This window comes from Oxyura jamaicensis, chromosome 3, assembly GCF_011077185.1.
Source record: "Oxyura jamaicensis isolate SHBP4307 breed ruddy duck chromosome 3, BPBGC_Ojam_1.0, whole genome shotgun sequence".
Taxonomy (NCBI): domain Eukaryota; kingdom Metazoa; phylum Chordata; class Aves; order Anseriformes; family Anatidae; genus Oxyura; species Oxyura jamaicensis.
In genome coordinates this window covers 77,505,975-77,527,674 of record NC_048895.1, presented here as the reverse complement: position 1 = coordinate 77,527,674, position 21,700 = coordinate 77,505,975, and the positions used below count along the sequence as shown (strand labels likewise).

Sequence of the window (21,700 nt, the reverse complement as noted above, 5' to 3'; positions counted from 1 at the left end):
ACTACAGCTAAAATCCCTTTTCCTTGCACATATGCGGGAGTAGATCACAGCTGAGCTGTGAGCTAACCCAAGCTTTGCTGTGTGCCCTACCTGTGATAAGGAGCAGGCATTTGTATGCAGGACTCATCTTAGGATATGGTCACGGGGATAGCAATCATCCACTCAGTGTCTCCATTCCTTTTAATACCAGAAAGGATGCATGCCACCTTCCGCTAGCTTGTGTTGATAAATCAATCAGGTGGGAAGTTCAACTTGCTCAGCTGCATCAGATATTTGAAGAAGTTGAAGACCTTTATCAGCACACTCCAGTTCAAAGTAATAATCTGCAAAGTATAGCCAATAATATCAAGAAAGTGCTTGAATTAAGAAGGCCATTTAACTCAGTATATTGAATACAACTATGTTGAAAATTTTTAGAGACATTTGCTGGCAATTACTTGTTGATTCAAAATGGCAGTACTTGTACATCATTAATATTGCTGTGTAATTGCTGAACAATTCATCAGCATCAGAGTGCATTTCATACACATTTGGGGTATATATGCAGCCTTCTTTTAACTGCCGACGGAGAGGTTTGATATATGCAGCCTTCTTTTAACTGCTGACGGAGAGGTTTGCATAGAATAACATCTGAGGTAGCTGGATTCAGCAGCTGTGTTGGACAGATCTGTACTTCAGGAGCCCATCACCTTCAAAATAAATGTTCTTTGTTTCCTGTAAGTATAATTGCCAGCTCTGGCCAGAAGCAGAAAGTGTTTAGTTTATTTATTTATTTATTTTGGTCTCCAGGACCTGAATTATAAGCCTGTAGTGAATGCACTGTGTGTTTCTGTGTTGGGTTTTTCTGTTTGGTTGGTTTGGTGTTTTTTATTTGTTTGTTTGTTGTTATTGTTTTTTGTTGTTGTTGTTGTTTTTGTTTTTTTGTGGTGGTGGTGTTTGTTTTAACTATTGGATTGTGGTAAATATCTATTACCTGGAAGATACCTTTTACTCATCCTTCTGTGGAACTGGCAGGTGGGAGCAAAAAAGTTAGACTAGCACAGTACTGTTCTCTACCCCTTCTGGGAGTACTTTGGGCATTAATTAGATTTAAGAGCCAAGAACTTTACATTTGTTTTTTAACACATTTCAGGAAGAGTAGTTGTCAGATGCAAGACTATAAAAAAATAATAATATTTTTGTACAATAAAATAGGCTAATATTAGAGAATTTGGTAATAGCAAAATAATGTTAACCATTCACCATATGCTGTAATTCTAACTCCATTCTGTCTGAAGATATAAATATTAAATAATTAATCCTCACAACCTCTCAGCAAGCTGACCATCATTATTTCAATTTTATAGATAAACTGTGGAGCAGAATAATTAAATAATTTGGTTAAGGTCACACAGCAAGTCTGCTGAAGACATGAAAACAGAATCAAACTCTGTTGAGTACTTTAGCTACAGAACAGTCTTTTCCTGTGAAATCTCTCTCACTTATGATACATCTCATGCATAGTCTAAATTAGAAGCATCATTAAAAAGGGAAGTTAATTACCTTCTCTCCTTTAAAAACTATTTGCTGATTTTAATATTGAATACATTCAAGCAGTTTTCTCATGTGATTATGATGTGAAAAAAAATCTAAACACAAATCTGAAAATAATCATGCTGTTTCTCCATGTTTTCATGGTATAAATAGCAGAAAACACCCACGGCAACTTTATTAGGACAAAGAATTGCAAATATGGAGGTTTAATTGGATTCAGTTTTCAAACATATCAAAACCCTAAAAGGCTAATATTTACATTCTCCCTATTCTTTATTTATTGTACATGACACTTTAAGTAAACCTGCTGCTATGAAAATTAAGAAACTGTTTGAATGACTAGAAACTGCATTTTCCCAGGGCACCTAAAAGCACCTTGTGTAACAACCTCATTTTGAAAAGCAAGTGCAAGGTATGGACAAGGCAGAATGTGAAGGTATGAATGTAAATCAACGAACAGTACTCAGAAACTTTAGAAAATTACCCTGGCAGATTAACTGACTCCGACATAAACAGAAAGCATTTGATCTTTAGGCACTTCTAGAAATAGACAGGGAGATCGCTCACCAATTACTGTCTCAGACTTGATATGGGGAAAATTAATTTAATGTATTGCCAATTAATAGCAGTGGAGCAGTGAGAAACTCAAAACAAACTAAAACCACCTTTCTCCCCCATCCACCCTCTACTACGTGCTCCCTCCTGGAGCACCTCCTGATAGGATCCTCAATTACAAATGGATTTTCCCTGTACTACTTGCATACTCAGACCCCATCGCCAGTTTTGTCTAAGCTTTGCAAGTTGTCATGGAGTTAGAGGAAGAACATCTATTTCACAAGTAGCTGAAATTATTGATTTACAGTATCACTAATTAAAATTTGTTTTGTTTGAAAATCAGAAGTAGACATTTACACCATCTCCAGGCTCTCACATAAAACTGCTTTATTCTGTGATGTGTCATAGAGAGAGGATGTCCACCTCCACAACCAGAATAGCTTGGTCAGGTCTGCAGTAGTAAAGTATTTAAGTTTCACTCTGGGATGTACCGCACCGAGATCTTAATTTCTGAATGTCTCCTTATGGCTTAGTTGTTAGGCTCTTGCGTAAAAGATAATAAACTAAATCAAACACAGAAGGGATTTGGATTTGATTCTTCTGTTTTCCAGAACAGCGTTATATCCAGCTGCAACTTGTGTCCCCCACCTTCCAACCCAGAAAGGACTGACCTAAGACCAAAAGAGGGTTAATGATTCTACATTCCAAGGGGAAGTAAGTTCTCTCAATTCTCTCAGAGAAATAAGCATATACTCTCTTAGAAAGTTATTTTATGATGAGGCATATGACTTACTGAGAAATCTCTCTCTCTCTCCTTTAATATAAGATGTAGATTATATGATTAACTTAGAACAGACACTTAATTTTTAAGATAATGAAGACCCAATTAAAATGCCTAGGTTAGTTTTGAAAATTGGGATAGATTTCTAAAGCATATAGATGATAGAGGCTTTTGAAAAGCCTTAGCACTTCTGCAAAGAGGACCCTAATGCATTTCATTAACTTGGGACTTGGAACTTTGTATTATATGTGCAACATATTCTGCAAACTAAATTTAGCATTTACATTTTTCAAGGAAGATTTATATGAGAAAGCTAAGATTCATAACAATAGTTTAAATTATAACTGGCTTTAAAACCATTAGATGTATTAATAAGGAATTTTAATGTGGCCATCGTTATGAGATGCAAATTTTAAGATGTAAAAAATTATTTCTGTGTTCCATTAAAATTCATTATATTTACTTAAATTTATAGTTTAAAATTCAGTGGTTTGCTTGCACTCTGTATAAAGTAGATATAACATACTATGTAGAACAGTTATAAAATACTATAAAAGAAGCTTTAAAAATTTAATTTTGTACATGAGTCTTCAGAGAGGAATGGAAGCACTTGTTGAACCCTAAGATTTAGTCTTCTGATTGTTACTTTTTTTTTTTTTTTAGCTCTTCCTTTTTTAATTCTCTTAAGAGATTCTGAAATAATGTGGAAATCATGGGTTTCACTCTTCCTTATTGCCATTATGACTATGTTATAAAACAAGATTATGACTTTACAAAAAACGTGTTCTTACAGATTTGCGATGGGCTATTTTAAAGTTACTATTCAGAAAAAGAGGTTTCCTGTGATAACAACTGTAATTCATATGTTTTATCAAAAGAGCTTTGAATTGAAAATCATGGTTTGGAGACATAATCTGAAACAGCTGAAAAGAATGCAGGAAGGGACTTCTACCTTGGGAAATGTAGAGTCCATCACCACTAAAAACTTTATAATCCTTTCCAAAACAATTATTTCTTATTCTGTTTTAATAGATGGTATAGTACAATACTAACATGCAGTAAGAGGGGAATATGGGACATATCTCCATAAATACATATATATTTACTAATGTATAACTGTGTCACGATCTACTTTTTTGTTGTTTTTCTTTTTTTAAGATCTATGCCAGCTAAAAATACTTGAATTGTCTCTGAAAGTAATGAACAGATGAAGAGAGAGCGTTGATACTACCTACTCCTATATCTCAGAAAGTGGAATGAAAGATTGGGTTATATTCCTGTAGCAAATATATCTTCATTAACGTTTGCCTTTTTACAGCATATTGACTGATCTAAGCATACGATATAATACAAACAGAGAGGAAATGTGAAAATAATAGCTGTACTGCATATCAGCTCTGAGTGTATTTACCTACTCCTCTCTTCCCCTGTACCCATCAGTTCTATCTATCCCTTCTTCATATCATCCTGAGACTAAGAAATTCTTCTTCCAGGTATTGAAGCCATACCAGATTAGAGGTTGCTTCTACCAGCTTAAAAGTCTTGGTGTCCATCAAAGAAAGTACAAGGCAGTCTTTCAGGTGGCAAGGCCTTCACACACAAGTGCCTAGCAATGTGTGATCACCTACATGTGCCTTATGAGAGAAGTCACAGTGAGAGAATCTCATTGTCCTTTTGCACAAATTAATGGAAACCTTAAGAATCTATTTTTCATAAGGACTGTCACAATGTGCTGTGTAAGATCTGTGCTGTAACACTGCTCTGGCCATACTCAGGAAGCAAGCTAGCTCTGCCGTGGGCTGTGTTTAAGGTCATCAGCACAGCTGGACCTCTTGACATCATACTAAAGGTCAGGTACATCAGATCAGCTAGATTGCAGCTTCTGCTCACACCATCTCTGAACCAGAGTGGCTTGATTTGGGCTTATTTAGAGGGCAAACCAATATTAAGATGTAGCTTGATAGACCATACTTTGCTTTTTATTTTTCCAGTCTGCTGGATCTCATCTGTGCTGATTTGCCAGCATAAAGCAGCCACAGATTTCAGTTAATCAGTTAACACAGGATTCAGTCAGTATAAGGGAACTGATCTTAGTTACATGGTAATTTCTGTATGTACTTCCAGAACACTTTACAAAGAAGCCAAGTATTTCTAACTTCATTTTACATTCAAGGAAACTAAATCAAGAAGAAGATCTGAATTGTTAGTGTCACCATCACCTGTCCCACCACTCAAGCAAACTAGGTATCAATGTCATCCACAGTGAAACTGCGAGTATCCTCCTAGTTGGTTCCTTTTGTGTTCAGTCTCTGCCAAAACTATGATTATAGCTTCTCTTTTATGGTAGCCTAAAGAGTGCTTTTCCATGTAAAGGGATTAAATGATATTTTAAATGTGTAAATGAATTTTTACTGAGATAAACTTCTCTCTGTTGGTCTAGAGGGAGGATTTTATTTGAGTGAGATAAATCTTTTGTTCACCAGAAAATTAAATACCAGCCCAGTCATTATGCTTTACAAAATTATTCTGAAAAAGCTTGTTGACAGTTTGGCCAGGCAACAGCTCTGTCTAACTACACCCTAGAGATATTGTCATTTCCAAACCTATGCTGTAACAGCTAGAAATCCTTTAGGAGCAATGTTAAAAATTGATACCTTGATTAAGTATTAAGTTTGAGAATCCCAGGAAATTCTGTGGAAGAGAGTAGAATGTGAATGGAGAGGATGTGTGCATTTGGGAAGACTTGCTGCAGGTCAGCATCCTGATTGGTATAGACTGTTCTCAGGATGGGGGTCTTGCCCACAAGTGGATCCCAGATGTGAGAGCTCTGTAAGCATCTTGATGTCTTTCTTTAATGAAATAAAAAAATCAGACATTTGCAGCTATTTATAAATAACTCTGAAACAGGGTGTTTTCCATTTCTGCATATCTTTTCCCCCAGCAGAATTCCTGTAAGTTTTTTCACTATCATGGAATAAAACTGTTCTTCACCTTTCTTCATGTTATAGCAATGGGGACAGTGATTATAACATTGCAGGCAAACCACAGGCATTGCTCTCTCTCTACCAAACAGCAGTCGTTTACAGACAGCAGCAGTGATACAGTGTTCTCAGAGAAGAAACAATCTTAAGGAGGGGTCCTGGTCATCCCAGTGTCCCAGTCCTGTGGTACTCCAGAGAGGATGGGACTCTCTACTACTGATGTTCACGGGTCAGTTGGGGAGAAAAAAGATTAACAAGAAACTATGCAGAAAATACCTTGCAGCACATGCTATCTATCATAGCCCTAGCATGCAACAAAGCAGCACGGGAGCATCTAACCAATTAAAAATTTCTCTGAATTATAGCAGTCATTCTGTGACAGTAATACAGCTAAAGCAATTCAGACCATACCCATTCCACCTCTCGGATATGTTCCAAAATACAGAGAATACCACCCAAATATGTTTCTACTCTGAGCCTACTCAATTGCTACATCAATTCCTAATGAAGTATCACAGTATCACAGCCAAGTGTATTCAGTATAATTTTGCTCCAAATACAAAGTAGTCTGCAGTAATGGTTTGGATCCATGTGGCATTAAAGGAGAGGGAGGAAAAAAAAAAAAAAAAAAAGGAGTGGGGGGCAGGAGGTATCATTTTGGGGGACTATTTAAAACTTTCCATACTAGAAGTCTTCTACCTTGAGAGAAAAAGAACGAGTTCTGTAAGCTGTATTGGAAGTACCCAGCACTGAAACTTGGGAGCTGCTTTCCCACAATTCCATAACAGGATTTCTTGTAATCAGTACTGTATTTTTTTTATCTTAGTTTTTGGGGTACACCAGGTTACTTTTTCAAGCTTTCCTCTACAGCTGCAATTGCTAGGAACATAGTTCCTTGGGAAAATGGAAGCTCTGGTTCTTGTGAATTCACAATGCTGTGGTTTCCAGGAACTTAAGGCAGATGCAAGTTTAGGCTTCCCATTCACTTGAATTAAAAAAAATAATAATGATAAAAATAAATAAAAAGTGCATGCAGGGAAGATATTAACAGGCATAAAGTATATTTTTTTCCATCTTTTCTTTATGATCATTCATCATTATGTGGTTGCATGGGTAAGGTGTACTGAACTCTGGCAATTCTTAGCCATATTTAATTGCTTCTCTACAGCTATCTAAGGCAGAGCTATTCACATAGTGATGTGTACTTTCCTGCCATATTTAGCTGTTTAGATCACCTTTTTACAGTGCAGTTGGGATGTTGAACAAGCTGGGATTATTTAGAGATGTTGTTCTGCTGCTTGATTGCCATAATGCAACTTCCCTCATTAGAGACATTTTGATTGGAAAGCTGCAGTATGAGTCACAAAGGACAATGTTGATGTAATTAGGATGCTAAAATGACAGTGACAGAGTGTTAGCTGAGTTGTGGGTATGACATTCAAATACTGGGTTTTATATTCTGTATTTACAATGGAAATATACCTTCAGACTTATGACACAGCATCAAGCATCTACCACCATTATTACAGAGAAAGTGAGGCTTATTATGCAGGGAGTGACAACAGCTTTCAGACCTGCAAAGCAAAAGGGAGAGTGCTGATGACCAGGAAACCCCCTGTTTTACTCCTATTGTTTGGAGTATATCTTGAGAGTTGAATGGTCATATCTAGACTGTGGCCAATAACCAGGAAAACTTCAACAGTAATTCCCAATTGGTAAAGTAGAAACATATTAAGAGGGATGCTTCCACTAAAAATACTAAATGGAAGTGCAGGTCCTGTGCTGGCTGGTTTCTGGGCCAGTGCAGGGCTCTGGGTCTGGCATACTGAGGAACATGGGAAAAAATGACTTGGTTGCTCAGAGCAGCATCAGCTGCTGGCAGTGCTGTCACCTGCATCCAGAGTCTTCCAGAAGGACTGAGAATTCAGAGGTGAACATAGTTGGAAAAGCATAGTGCCTCTTATTTCAAATGAGGCATTAACATAGTCATCTACACGAAGCCTGCAATCATAGGTCCAGAAAATATATGCAAAACACCACTGTTATAACCAAATTCATGGGATTTTAATTCGTGCTCATTAATGGGACAGAGGCTTCACCTGAAAGCTCCAGTGCTTTGGATCCTGCAGATATTTTTAATTTGGAGTGTCTGCTGCTGGGGGAACAAGGAGTAACTTCAGTAATGAGTAATGAGCAGAGTGAGCCTGGTATGGAGTGCATGTAAGATTAAGAATGAAGTCTGCAGGATGTGTCAGGGATGTAATACATGCTGTACCACTCTCTCCCTGAGAGTAACACACACTCATAGGCATGGAATTGATTTTGCAAAGCAAATAACACAGAAAACCCATTGTTCTTCATGTCTGAACACATCTAAATAACACAACATAGCATATATATTACATAAAATATATTTTAACAAACAAGTACTGCTATCAACAAACCATCTCTGTTCTTCAGTCTTTACTCTGGGCTAGCCTGGAGATCCTGTCTTACCTGAGCATGCTTAAAGTCCTACAGTTTCCAGATCCTTATCTAGCACTGATAATCTTTTCTCTCTCCCAGTGGAGTAGAGTACTAAAAGAAAAAATGCACAGCTTCCAGATGCTCTTCTCTGAGTCTTCTCATGGACCTTTATTCCAGCATGTCCCATTTATTTAATAATTATTCTTGGATGCACATGCTAGACCATACCAAAAACATTCTAATTTCTGGTTTTTGGCCTTAAAACAGAAAAATACCTAGACAGCAGCAAAAGCCAAATGAAGAAGACAAAATAGTGACATTGGCAGTATTATTTGGCTAGTTCAATAAATTGTTAGAATGTTGTTGGAGCTGCCAGCTGTTGTTAACTCTGAGATTGTACTGGGTCTGGCTGGGATGTTAACTTTCCCTGCAGCAGCCCATACAGTGCTGTGCTCTGCACTTGTAGCTAGGACAGCAGTGGTATCACACCAGTGCTGTGTCTGCTGCTGAGCAGTGCTAGCACAGCATCAGGACTCTCTCTAACCCTCCTAGGGAGTGGGCAAAAAAAGTGAGAGAGAAACATCACCAGGGCAGCTGACCTAACCCAACCAAAGGGATATTCCATACCAGATGATGTCACACTCAGCAATAAAAGATGGAAAAAGGAAGAAGAGGGGAGGGGTGGGCTCTCATTGCGTCTGTCCTCCTCCCGAACACCGGCTACGTGCGTTGAGGCCCTGCTTCAAGGACATGCTCAAGCATCGCTCATTTGTGGGAAGTAGAGAGTAATTTCTTTCCTCTGCACTTCCACATAGCCTTTACTTGTTTTGTTTTGTTATTCCTTTTCCCCCTCCCTTTTCCCCCTTTCCCTTTTTTCCCTTTAGTTAAATTGTTTAATTAATAATAATATTTCCTTAATAATTATTATTTTCTCTTTAATTAAATTATACTTATCTCAACCCGTGAGTTGTTCTTTCCTTTACTTCTTCCCCTCCTCATCTGAGGAGGGGGAGTGAGAGAGCGGTTGTGGTGTTCAGCTGCCTAGCACGGTGAAAGCACCACAGAGATATAGAAAGGATATGGACGTGCCACAGAAATAAATGGAGTAAAGACAGAAACTGTGTCAAAGGAGGACAAAAAGGGAACAGTAGTAGTAGTAGGAAAAAAAAAAAAGAAATGAAAAAATAAAAAAAAATAAAAGAAAAAATAAAAGAAAAAAAAAAGGAGAAGTAAGAGAGGCAGTTAATAGAGAGAGTTGGGGCTATTGTCTGTGGGAATTATGATGTTTAATGCTGAGACCATGAAGCTCTCACCATGTTCATGCTCTTTGTGATTCTATGATTCTGTTTGTATACTGAAATTTCATAAGATATCTCAGAAACCTTGTACATATGGATGTTACAGGTACAAACTCTTTGAGGCAGATTCTTCAAAGTACCCCTACCTAAAAAAAAATATGGAAAACTGGGAAGCAAAATATTCCTCTGGGTGGCTGGTGCCTGAGCAATAGTTGCTGGATTATTAGGGAAACTAGTAATCACCCAGGCTATGTCTGCATCAAGGTGAGATGTATTTCTTCTGCTTTTGCTTTTCTTTAGAAGGTGTTATAGTTGTACAACTCAGGAGGACATTGTGATGCTGTTGGCATCATACAGCAGCATGTACCTGTCCTTCAGTTTTCACAAAGGACGAGAAATCTTCCAGTAGTTAAAGCTATCATGAATTGATAGCTGGAATGATTTCTTGCCCTCCACAAATTTTTGTGATGTTGATGTTTGTTACTTTTTTCTGTGAAAAATTGCTTTCAAACCATTCCCTCCCTAATAAGCTGTTAGAGAAGCTATGGGCTTCCTTGAAAAATTGTTCAAAATCTGCCAAAAAATATCCTTGAGAAATTGTTAACAAAACTGATATTCTCAAGGAAATATTTTGTTTTTTTACAAACTGATAACAAAAACAACAAAATTTATTAAACATTTTGTGATCAAGTGTCCTTGAAGTTTCCCAGAGAATAACATAGTTTTATGTGCAATGCATCAGAATCCAAAAACATTTCAGAAGCAATATATGGAGGGAGAGTAGGAGACAAAGGGACTTTAATTCACCTTGTCCAATGAAAACAAGAAACTCATTTGTACCATAGTTTATAGTTGCTGTCCAGTAAATCTCAGTTTGGCCTCCACTAACAGAGCAACAGCTTATACACTGCAGGAATTTGTAAAAGAAATAAAGCTCTTACTTCTGTATTTTAAGCGATAATAGCAGTGGAAACATGTCTATTGTTTTTAGGTTTTGTAAATCATGGTACTATAAACTGAAATTCTGTGCCAAATTTGCCTCAACACTACCCCTCTTATGTAATTTTCCTTATATGTAGCAGTTAAACAAAGCAGAGATGTAAAATCCCAATGGAAAAATAAATCTAGCTGCAGTAATCATACTATCAACACATCAGCTCTGCAGAATTCTGTCTTGCTTCCTTGCACAAAATGACAATTTAAAGTATCTTTCCAGGAGTCTCCTGGGAGATTATTGTATTTTATTCTACGTTTAAAAAAAAAGAATAATAATAGTAATAATAAAAAGATAAAAAAATCTTTGAGAATGTAGAAGTTCCCGGTGAAATACTTACAGTTCAGTTCAGTATAATAGAGTAGTTTCAGAAAGGCTGAAATGTAATTTATTTCCTTTTACTTTTATCGGCAAGTAAAGGTCATCTATCCAAAACCGTTTTTTTGGGTTACACATATTTCATTTGGTATCTTATTAAATAAATGAGAAATGCAATCAAATTCCAATATTTTTCAATCATACATGAGCTCTGTTAAGTGATCTTTTACTTTGTGTTTCAATGTTTACACCATGGGCATTGAATAAATGCTTCCCTGGCATTCAGAAAATAGCTTAAAGTGGGAAGACTTCCTTGAAATTGTAAGGACTTTTCTAAATATTTAGTGAGTACCAAAAAACTACATTTTCAATTTAATATTATATTATTTGGAACCTGGAAAACATCTTCTCCATACAGTTATGCCTCTGAAAATCCAAAGTAACTCAATTTTTACAGACATTTTTTCTGTAACTATAGTTTTTTCTCCTGTTTTTAGTGCTAGTAACAGGTGTCACTGAGAGCTCACTAGGAACCACAGTCACAGAAATAACTCACAGATATGCTAAATATGTTAATATATCATTAGGCATAGAGTTATGTGACTTTATTTATGTTTCTTTAGCAAACAAACCAGGTCTTGGCATATTTTACTGTTCAGACTAAAAAACAAATACAAACAAAGCATGGCTAATTATTCTTCTACTTTGTTGCTGTGATGGTTGTCTGCATGAGCGATCTGCTTTGGAGCCATATTGCAATTTTAAAACAGATTCCTTGACTGCATGTTGGTTCAGTTTGTAGAGAGATTTAGGTTTGCACAAAGCATTTTCCTTTCCAAAGAGAAATAATCAGAGGTTTTGTTTCAAAATTGCTCCAGAGCTTCATGAGTATATTCAGGTCTAAACCAATGTGAGGACTCGACCACCCAGGGGTCCTGCAACATGAACCCTATCTGTATTCAACAACAGGGCTTGCAAATCAGCCAGAGGTCTCACCATAGCCTGAAACGGTTCTCATGCTTTATAAAGGGCCTTCCTCTTTATAACGTTCTTTGTATGTTTTCCTCTTCACTGCCAGCTCCTGCCAGCAACTTCACCTTCAGTCTCTGCCACCCCTTCACCATCTAAGAGATAACATAATTAATTTGCTTTAAATGCATGCTCAAACAGATTGGCATAAGGTAGAAATGACTCACAGCTAGTTTTTTAACCTCTGGTGTCTAATGAATATTTCTAGCTCTTAAGAATTTGAAGCATTTTGTTGTTGTAGTTGTTTAAAGGAAGCAATACTCATTCATTGAATATATTACATAAGGTGTATTTATCTGTTACGTAGTACACGTTAGCTGCCACCTGTTGATTATCCCATAATGAACACCAAAGACTGAGTTACAAAATATTCTGTCTTCATGTATGTTTGTACAATGTCTTCCTTGTTCTGACTTGGTCAAATTTTAACTAGTGATAAATCAGTCTGCAGAATAAATAAAGACCTACAAAATAAAACCTCTCTATTGCTCAACATCCCATGATAAGGGCTGGTCACTAAGAGACTGATCCTGAACAGAAGCTGGATTCTGCTGAAGTTACATTTTCCCAGCTAAGCACCTAGTCTCAGCAGTGTTAAGGAAGCAAATCAGATGTGTGTACTTGTATCATCGTTCTCTCATTCTCATACACAGAATAGAATGAAACAATGATGTTTGATGAACAATGTTTGAAACAATGTTCAATGAATGAACCTCTATGACTACAGAATAGTTTAAACCGAATAAATTCACACATATCCAGCTTACAATTTAATCTTCCCTTTTGGCATTGCAGAGCATAATTCCAGAACAATAAATAACAAAACCAGGTGCTAAGGTGTCAGGCATGACATAGTATCCTGAACAGAATAACTCACAAAATGAACACAAGACATGTGGGGAAAAATAAATAGATAAATAAATAGATAAATAAATAAATAAATAAATGCTGAAACATTGAATGAGATTGAAAGAGTTTATTCTAAAATGTCCTTGGAAATATTTTTAATTTGTTTTGTTTAAAAAAATCTTATCCCTTGGCAGTTAAAATCAATCCACTAGAAGCAGCTGGTTGAAAACAATTGTCGTATTTGTTGTATTTAAGACCCAAAACCAGCCTAAAAGCATAGTAACCTTGAAAGATACTGACCAGTAATAAATAAATAAATAAATAAATAAAAATTCTTGCTGACATGGAAAAAAAAAGCTGCATATGAATGAACACTAAAATGGATTTTAAGAATCCTTTGTCCTTAAAGCTTTCTATTCATGCCAACTATACAAATAGATGTACATATTAGAAACAATTATTGAGTCAATCCACCCTATTGCCATATCATGGACAAATTTCATCAACATCCTGGTATGAGCAACTGCCTTCTCTTACTTGCTGTAGTTTTTTTCCAAAAGTCTGAAGGCAGATTTCTGATCTCAAGATATGTATACAGAAGTCTTATGCTCTTAACAATGTTCAGGACTGCAGGATTCATCCTGCTGCTATGCTTCTTTCTAAGGGATCAGTGCTTTCTTTCACATCCTCTCTGATAAAAGGGTTAAGTAACATAAGAAATAAAAAGATTTTATTTCTCATACACAATAACCCCAAACTCTTCATCTCCTCTTCTCACCGATCCCTCCCCTCAGTGCCTCACTGAACTCAGTGCTCCGTTTCTCTCCCTCATAGTTGTCAGTGTGGCAGGAGTAGTTGTGCCATTGCCACCCATACCTGCTGGCTGTCACATGGCAAAGCAGCAGCTTATCTCCTTAGACCCACTGCTTCTGCCCACGTCCAGCAGTTTGGGCAGTAGTTTCCTATATGTTCATAAGCATCTGTGTGTGTGCATGTATAGATGTATAGATACATATAGATGATATAAGGGTACAGGCACAAAGAATGTAAAGCAGAATTGATAAGACAATTCAGTGAATCTAAAAAAATGTGTTAAATTTCCTAAGGTTACAGTTTGTGTGTGTTTGTGTAGGGTAGAGTGTTTATTATTTGTAACTTTTTCTAGAGTTTAGGTTCTCTGAGCTCTGACATATGTCTGTCTTGCTGTCTCTTGAGTTGCCTTAGGTTTTTCATTTCTAAGCTAATTTTGGTCACAAAGGAATAGCTTTTGTGCTCTTTTTCTCACTTCTTAGATGTTGCTGCATTCAGTTGAAAGAACAAAACCCTAACCATACTGAAATTAATAGACAGCTTACTAGTGTTTCTTTGAGCAAGATTTCATCTCTGATACTTCTTGTCTTTCAATAAATTCAACTCTGCTGACAATGTTTTTCAGTGTTCTGAAAAAAAAAAAAAAAAGGGTTCAAGGTGTTATTTATTTATTTATTGTACAGATCAAGTGGTCATTGGCTTGGCTTATATTGGCTTCTGATTATATCTTACATTTTCCTCTACTAATGTACTACAGTCAAGAAGTTCAGGATGTGTTTTCAGAGATTGAAATGAAGATATGCTAGAGGTATCTGGTCTGAATTAATGTGATGACTAGTTTCTGGTGACATTTGTTCAAAGGAAGGTATTCTATCCCACAGATGCAACCATTTTGATATAAATTATAATCATCATTGTCAAATATCATAAAAACTTTATGGCATTATGTAAATCACTTAATCTTTCTTGCACTTCATTTTCACCCCTCCTTTACTCCCACTAAAGCAGTTTCAGTAATAATCTTCTAACTGTGCTATGATTAGAACTTAACTAATGCTTGTAAAAGTCTTTTAAGATTATTTAAGAAAGGCATTTCAGAAGTGAAAGTATTGCTATTACCAATGCAGCATTGGTTTTGCCTGTATGGTGCTTATAATCTGTAGACTATTTAAAGTATTTTATTAAAGGAGGGAAAATATCATTATATTCATGCTATAGCTGTAAAAAAATGAGATAGAAATTATTAACCCAAATTAAATTTCATTCAGCTGAACTCAAGTGAAACTGACAAATGAGCCAGGAAGTTCTCCTATCACCTTGTAAGCCCCATGTAAGAATTTTTTTAGGCCACCAGAAGTCTCTAATAGTGATTTAGAGTTGGCAAAACCATGCTGTTCTTCATCAGATCAATATGCTGGTCAGAAATATCAAGATTTACTAACATTATTATTATTCCTTTTGGTTTCACTCCCTTTATGCAAGATTACAACATAAGAATTTTATTAACTTCATTTAATTTGGCTGGGAGGGAGACTTCATAGTAATTTGGTCTTTTGTTTTGTTTGATGTCTGACCATGCATGCCAGAATCTGCACTCAGATCCAGCTTGTGCCCTAAACATTAGCATGGTTGGCTGTTAGCTGTCAGCCTCAGGATACGAACCCAAAAGCTTCCTTAGGGTATTTAGGCTGCCAACCTAAAGGCAGGAAATTAGACCAGTGAGGATGGGAACACACAGGACAAGCAATGGAAGAGGCTGCCCAAAACAGGACTGGGATGTGCCTTCCTCTATCCCTCACCAAGGCACATCTGGTGCTCTTAAGGAGTGGATCCTTCTCCTTGTGACTCAGAGCTTTTTTTTTTTTTTTTTAATGAAGAAATTGGGGTATTACACTTTTTAATCCTAGCAAGAGAAGGATGGCAAAAGCTGTCACCCAGCATACAGACCATTTTTTGTGATCTTTCCAACACAGGAGATTCGGACCACCTCTGCCACCTCCCTGCACCATCCCCCATTACAAGACAGTAAACTGCACAGGGAAGGAAGTTGGACTCCATGCTCCACTACTGCAGATGCACCCCTGGGCATAAATCATTAGGGAGTCAATAGGCAAGAGACAGAAAGAGGTCAGGGGAAAATAGTAGTGTCTGGATTAGCAGCTCAGGCACCAATAAGGAAAGGATTCCTTCCTTCTAATCCTAAAGCTCTTCTCACATTTTAAAATCAACAGTCACTGCCGTCAAAGAGCTAGGAGGAAAGCTAGGAGCTCTAAGGAAAGCAAAATATCTAGGACTGAATCACTTCAGTAGGATTTGTATCTCTCATCCGAGGTTGTAGCTTCAAGTGCTGCATAAAGGGATTTCAACCTATTTTGGTTTGTTTAAAAGCAGAGAAGCAAAAAGCAGCTGCTAATGCTGCATTTGAGATGGAGTTTGCTGTTGTAGGCACAGCTACTAAGTCCTTCCTCAGGGCTGCGAGCTGGGAGAATAGCTGGTTTATCGATTTAAGTGGCCCTTCGCTGTGAAGAATGAGCCCCTTCCAGGCATGTGCTGGCACCAGGCTGCTGAGTGCACAGGAGGCTGAAAGGCAGAGAGCCAGGGAGAGTTCACGCATGACCAGCATTAAGGAACAAATGAATAGAGGTTTTCAGGGTTGCAGTTTTGGAGTCAGACACCAGCATACCCCCTGAGTCCTATTAGTAGTGCCTGTTTCTGGTTTGGGGCTCCTTAGGACTGGGGCTAGACTAACTAAGCATGAGTTTTGGTCCCTCTTATCATCCTTGTCAACAAATTAGTCCTACCCACCTGTGCTAAGCTGCACTAACTGCAGGGAGACATAGGCTAAATAAAGGCAACCACCTGCCATCATTTTTCTTTACACCAGTGTCCTCAAAGCAGAGGAAAACGGAATTTAGCAGAGTGCTCCCTTTTCCCTTTTTCTAATTTGTTTTCATTGTCCTCTCTTTTTCTCCTTGTATTTTCTCCTAGATATCTCCATCGACTTTTTTAGAAAGCTGCTTTCTGAGTAAGATGGCTATAGAAAGTCTTCCTCATGTACAGGAACAAATGAGAACTATTTTTTCACCCCTATTAAAATGCCTCATTCTAATATGTGCAGTAGGATTGTAGCAGATGAAACGTATGGGCTGCAAACCATAAGTTGGCAAAAAGACTGCCTAGCAAATTCTATTTTCAAGATATAGTAAATAATTTTACTTTAACCTGTTACTGCAATGGTAAAAAATAAATTAATTCACTATAGAATTTTTGCTCTATTAAGAATAAAATAACGTATGACAGTAAAATGCAGTAACTGAACATCAGAATGGACTGCTTTAACTTACACTGCAGATACTCAACTTGTTTATTTCAACATCCTGAATAGGAAGAAAATTAGCTAGGAAACAGCAAGTTCCAAAGCAAGTAACCCTAGTCTTTTCAAATTAAGCATGATCTCTGTACTAACAACCAGTCTGTTTTGTGCAATTTATTGTCATCAACCTGTTCTTCCTTCTGATATTCTAACCATGAAAGTTGCTTTCAGAGGTGTTGCTGCATATGTTAACCCAGACAGTAAGTAGTAACAAGAAAACATCATCTTAGAGCATGTAGGTGTTTATAACTGCTATAGGATTTTTTTTTCCAGACTGTAATTCCTTCAACTCATTCGTCTTACGTATTTGCTGTTTCTTGACTGAAAGATTATTTTTTTATTTTCTATAGAAAATATCTTTTCAGTGACTTGTTGTTACAGCTTTGTATTTCTCAGCTTGTTATATTAGTAGTTCCAGCTCTTTGTTCTTCCTTTCGTTATACACACAAAGAGATACTCCAAGAAATTAACCGCTGGTTTCTCTCAACTGTGATTTTGTTTTCTCAGAGGAATGTGCAGTTTGAGAGGCTTAGGGGTTGCTATTTTTGCTGGGTTTACAATATATACTATCTAATACATATATTATATTTAAAATATGTTTTCATCCTTACTGTTTAATCTTCTGCTTTTTAGGTTTTGGTGGATTACAGTTTTGTTTCTGTTTGTGTGTGAGTATATGCATATGCATAATTTTTAAGCTCTTATAAAATCGTTATGAGCAATTATGATTTTTTTTTTTTTGTGGATCTTGCTCTTGCTTTCTGTGCATGAGTAAGAAGCCAATTGGATTAGTCTCTAAAGAATTTCCCTTTTTTATTTTTTAAAATTTCCGAATTTGGCTGATGTTTATAGTGACTTACACACTTTTTTGCTCCAGCAAGATAAAATACTTACATTAAGAGTCCTGTTTTATAATGACCTTCCGTCTTACACCTACCAGGCTCATTCTTTAAAATGTTTAACACTTTACCAACATAATTCACCTTGAAAACATAACTGCTGGTGTGCAATAGAAAAATGATTGGTGCTTTTCCAATTGTCCATGTGTTTTGTACTGAGGCACTTGCACTTGTAAGTGCTCACTTACTTGAAGTACATTTTTCCAAGACAGAAAATGAGCGATGATCATTTTTGGCACTAAGTATCTTATGATATGAAGGATTTCTATTTTATATACACTGACTTTAACCTCAAGCTTTGAGTTACTGAGTCTCTTTTAAGAAAGCAAGAGCAGCGTGGAGCTCTGCCCAGGTCATGTGGACAAGAAGTTGCAGAACCTGGATAAAGACTCTTGGTCATTGTCGAGTCCTGTTGACAAAGACTTCATTCCTTCTTTGTTCAGAATGGTCAAGAAATTCACTTCAGTTGGCTGGACTTCTACAACAATGTCCATCCTTTAACCCTGTGAGTGGCAAAAAAAGTCTTATTTGCAATGAATATGGGTATATTAAAAAAAAAAAAAAAAAAAAAAAAGCCTATAAATCATCAGCTCTCTTCTGCATTTTTATTCTGACTTTATAAGTAAATGTCTTCCTCCCTTTCAGCCATAGAGCTGATTATAACGGATGTGAGCACTTCAGTTGCTCCCTTTTCTCTCTAGGGCAGTTTTCTCTCCAGCAACTAGCATCCTTAACAGTTTAGGCTTTGTAAATTAAAGCAAGACCATTGATTTGCATCCTAAAAAACTGGTATCAGTACAAATCCAAAAGCCAGAGTATTAATTAGTTTCTTAAGAAAAAGGTGCTAGGCAGACAGAGAACTGAAATGTTAAGAAGAGATCAAATTATGAGGATTTTATGGGAAGTTTTAGAGGCCTCTCAGGCTTTCTAGGCTACAGGGCTGTCTCAGGAGTTATGCTGCCACTGGCAGAATCCTCCAGATCTTTGCAGTTGTATCTGCAAAAAGAGCAGCATTAAATCCCAATTAAAATTTTCAAGCTTGCCTATGCAGCAAGATTCAGCAGTGTAAGTACTGCACACAGCCTCTAATCATATCTACACAAACAGCTGGTGCTTAGAGCTCCAAAAGCCTTGCTTTGCCACAGAAGTAATGTCCCCTAATGTTCACTATTAAAAGCAGACATTTTCCACTTTTTCCTGACCCTGATTTGTCTGCTTTGCATGTAGAGGTATTTTTTTTCCATTGTACTAAGGAATTATATACTAGGAAATTGGCCAGAAGCAACTGTGATTCTGGGATGTGCAGTTTAGCACACATACACAGCAGAGCCTATGGTTCTTCTTTTGCCACTTTATGTCCCATCTCTGTGTGACTTAACTCACACCATTTTCACAGCTACTGTGAGTTAACTAGGGCTTCCTGGAAGGCTGGTGGCCATCACAAACTCATAGATTTTGCAGATATGTTTTCCATTCTTCAGCTGGTTGGCTGCAGTTTTACAAGCCAGCCACAAAGCTACTGAACAGCTTTTTCTGCAGTTCTGGCACAATCAGAGAGAACAGCAATTTGCTGCCCCCAAACCACGTGGAAAGAAGGGAGAAAGAAAACACCTTATCCGTTTCTGGAGGTGCTTTTCTTTGAACAGCTTCATTTGGTGCAGAGCATTTTCAGTGCTTTTGAAAGAAGACTGGATTGTGCTGTGTAACTAGGATGAGTTTATCTTCAGGAAGACAAAAAAATGCTTTCCTGGGGAGGTGGATAAACTTGGCTAGTAAGCTATGGTGGTGAAGAATTGGCTTTTCTGTAATCAGCGCAGTATGGAAAGCCACCACTCCCTTCACAGAATGTTATCGGTTGTAAACTAGCTTTGACGTGGACAAGCCAACATGGTCATTAAGGTAAAAAGTTACTGTCTCTGCATGTTACCAAACCTGGCAATGCTGCTGAGGTTTCTGAAAGCTCTGCATGCCTGAATTTTCCAGTTGTGCCAGGGAGGGAACTAGCAGTACTCTTATGGTCCCTCTGAGTCAAATTTTAGAGTTCATATATAGAAAGAGATACAGATGCAGTGTGAAGTGAGGTGTCCTGATGCTAATGCTGTATTGGCTGGAAAAAGTTGCTTGGATGGGATTTTCAGGTAATTCTTTTCTTTTTTTCTTTTCAAATATGTGGCAGTGGGGTGTGGAAGTAGGATCAGTCCAGTATGGAGAGCAATGCTGTAGCTGCTTCCCTCTGTTATTACAAAAGACCCCACGTCCCTGGCTAAGGCTGTTTGCTGTAGTTTAGAATTGCAGAAAGGAACCACTGAGCTGTTGCCTCAGCAGCTGGGGAGTGACAGTATGTGAGTGCCGCCGGGAGGAGAGGATAGATGGCAATCACACGGGAAGGCTGGAGGCTGCTGAGCCATTGCAGCATGCTGTGTGTTGCACAGCAATCAGGAGAATGGAGCTGAGAATAGGGTGTTCCTCACCAAGGCCTGAGGGAACAAGATTCAGAGATTCTCAAAAAAAAGCCAGCAATTGACAGGAAGCTTTCTGTTTTGCCTTTGAAAACAGGGACTTTTGCTGTTGTTGTTGTCCACACAATTTTTCAGTTTCCTTTCCTTCACTGCATGCAGTAATGCTGCTTCATAGACTGCAAGAAAAGTTTCAAGATAGGAAGCTTTTTTACTAATTTATTCAGCAATTTTCTGCAGTTTTGGGTTGTTGGGTTGCATTTTGGTCAGGTACTTTTTACAACAATCTGTGTTTAATATCATCACTGACCATAAGGCTGGAAAGAATCGAAAGAGGTCATCTAGCCCAGCCTCAGGACCTGAGGACAGAATCTAATCTCTCCTTGCTGAGTGATGCTTGTCTAACCTGTTCTTAACAGTCTCCAGTGATTGCTTCAGCACCATGCCTAAACAATCTGTCTTAATTATGATAACTGTCCCTGCAGTGCTCTTAGATAATTTTTCTAAAACTGTTCATAATAAAAATTACCACTGTTGAATAAAAACATTCTATATTGTCCTCAAAGTGCAAACACACAAAACTGGAATCTGAGGAAGTGAACAAATAACCCAAAAACAAAAGAGGTGGAGAAGGGAAGAGAAAGAATGGTGCAAACAACTATAGAATAAAAATACACAGCCTGAGATTAGCAGCTCATTCAGCTTTCAGCCCGAAAGCCTTTAACTCTATGCAGCTCAGTTGAGTTTTTTCAGACTGGGCTGCTTTCAGAAATCTGTGGGACAGGCATGGAAAATAATGGAAACAAGCCCATGCAGGGAAAAAATCTACCACTCCAGTTGCTAGAAAGGCATAACTGGGAGCAGTAAGAGTTAATTCCATCAAAAAAAGAAGCATTTTTTAGTCTCAGAGAACTGAAGGAAAAACAGTTTGGGGCGTGTCCACACAGAGACTTGGAGATACAAAGATAAACTATCCTGAAGCAATACATTTTCTTTTAATACTTCAGATGGAAAAACCTCCAGCTAACTGTAAGCTTGGTCTAAGACAACACCACCCTTTGCATAAAGGTAGGTTTGTCATGGCTGGGGCTGCTACAATATGCCAGAGGACCAGGAATGGAATTTCAAAGGAATGTTCTTTCCAACAATAACGTTTGTTTGCATGAGATTCGTATCAGTTCCCACTGCATTCAACTGTCCTTTTAATATTTCCAGAGTATTTCTATAGATACAATCTGCTTCTAGATGGGCCCATTTCTGACACATCTGTTTGCCTCAGTGTCCTTCTGCTTCTCAGTTTTGATAAATCCTTTTGTGCCAGAGATGCCCAATCTGATCCCAGGAGTGATCATCAGAGG

General features: G+C 37.6%; 1 protein-coding gene across 9 annotated transcripts in view; it reads left to right on the top strand.

The window, feature by feature from the left end:
* The window catches only part of FUT9 (fucosyltransferase 9), a 119,757-nt gene that overhangs the window by 82,797 nt on the left and 15,260 nt on the right, over positions 1-21,700 (top strand). For 2 of the 9 annotated variants that reach the window (XM_035320003.1, XM_035320004.1), the window contains exon 2: positions 2,700-2,802. The exons of 5 other annotated variants lie outside the window; for them this stretch is intronic. The gene's annotated coding sequence lies outside the window, so the exon portion shown is untranslated. Of the gene's footprint in view, positions 1-2,699; positions 2,803-18,315; positions 18,392-20,455; position 21,700 lie in introns of those variants that run through there. 2 more of the 9 variants (XM_035320009.1, XM_035320005.1) reach the window with 2 other exon arrangements.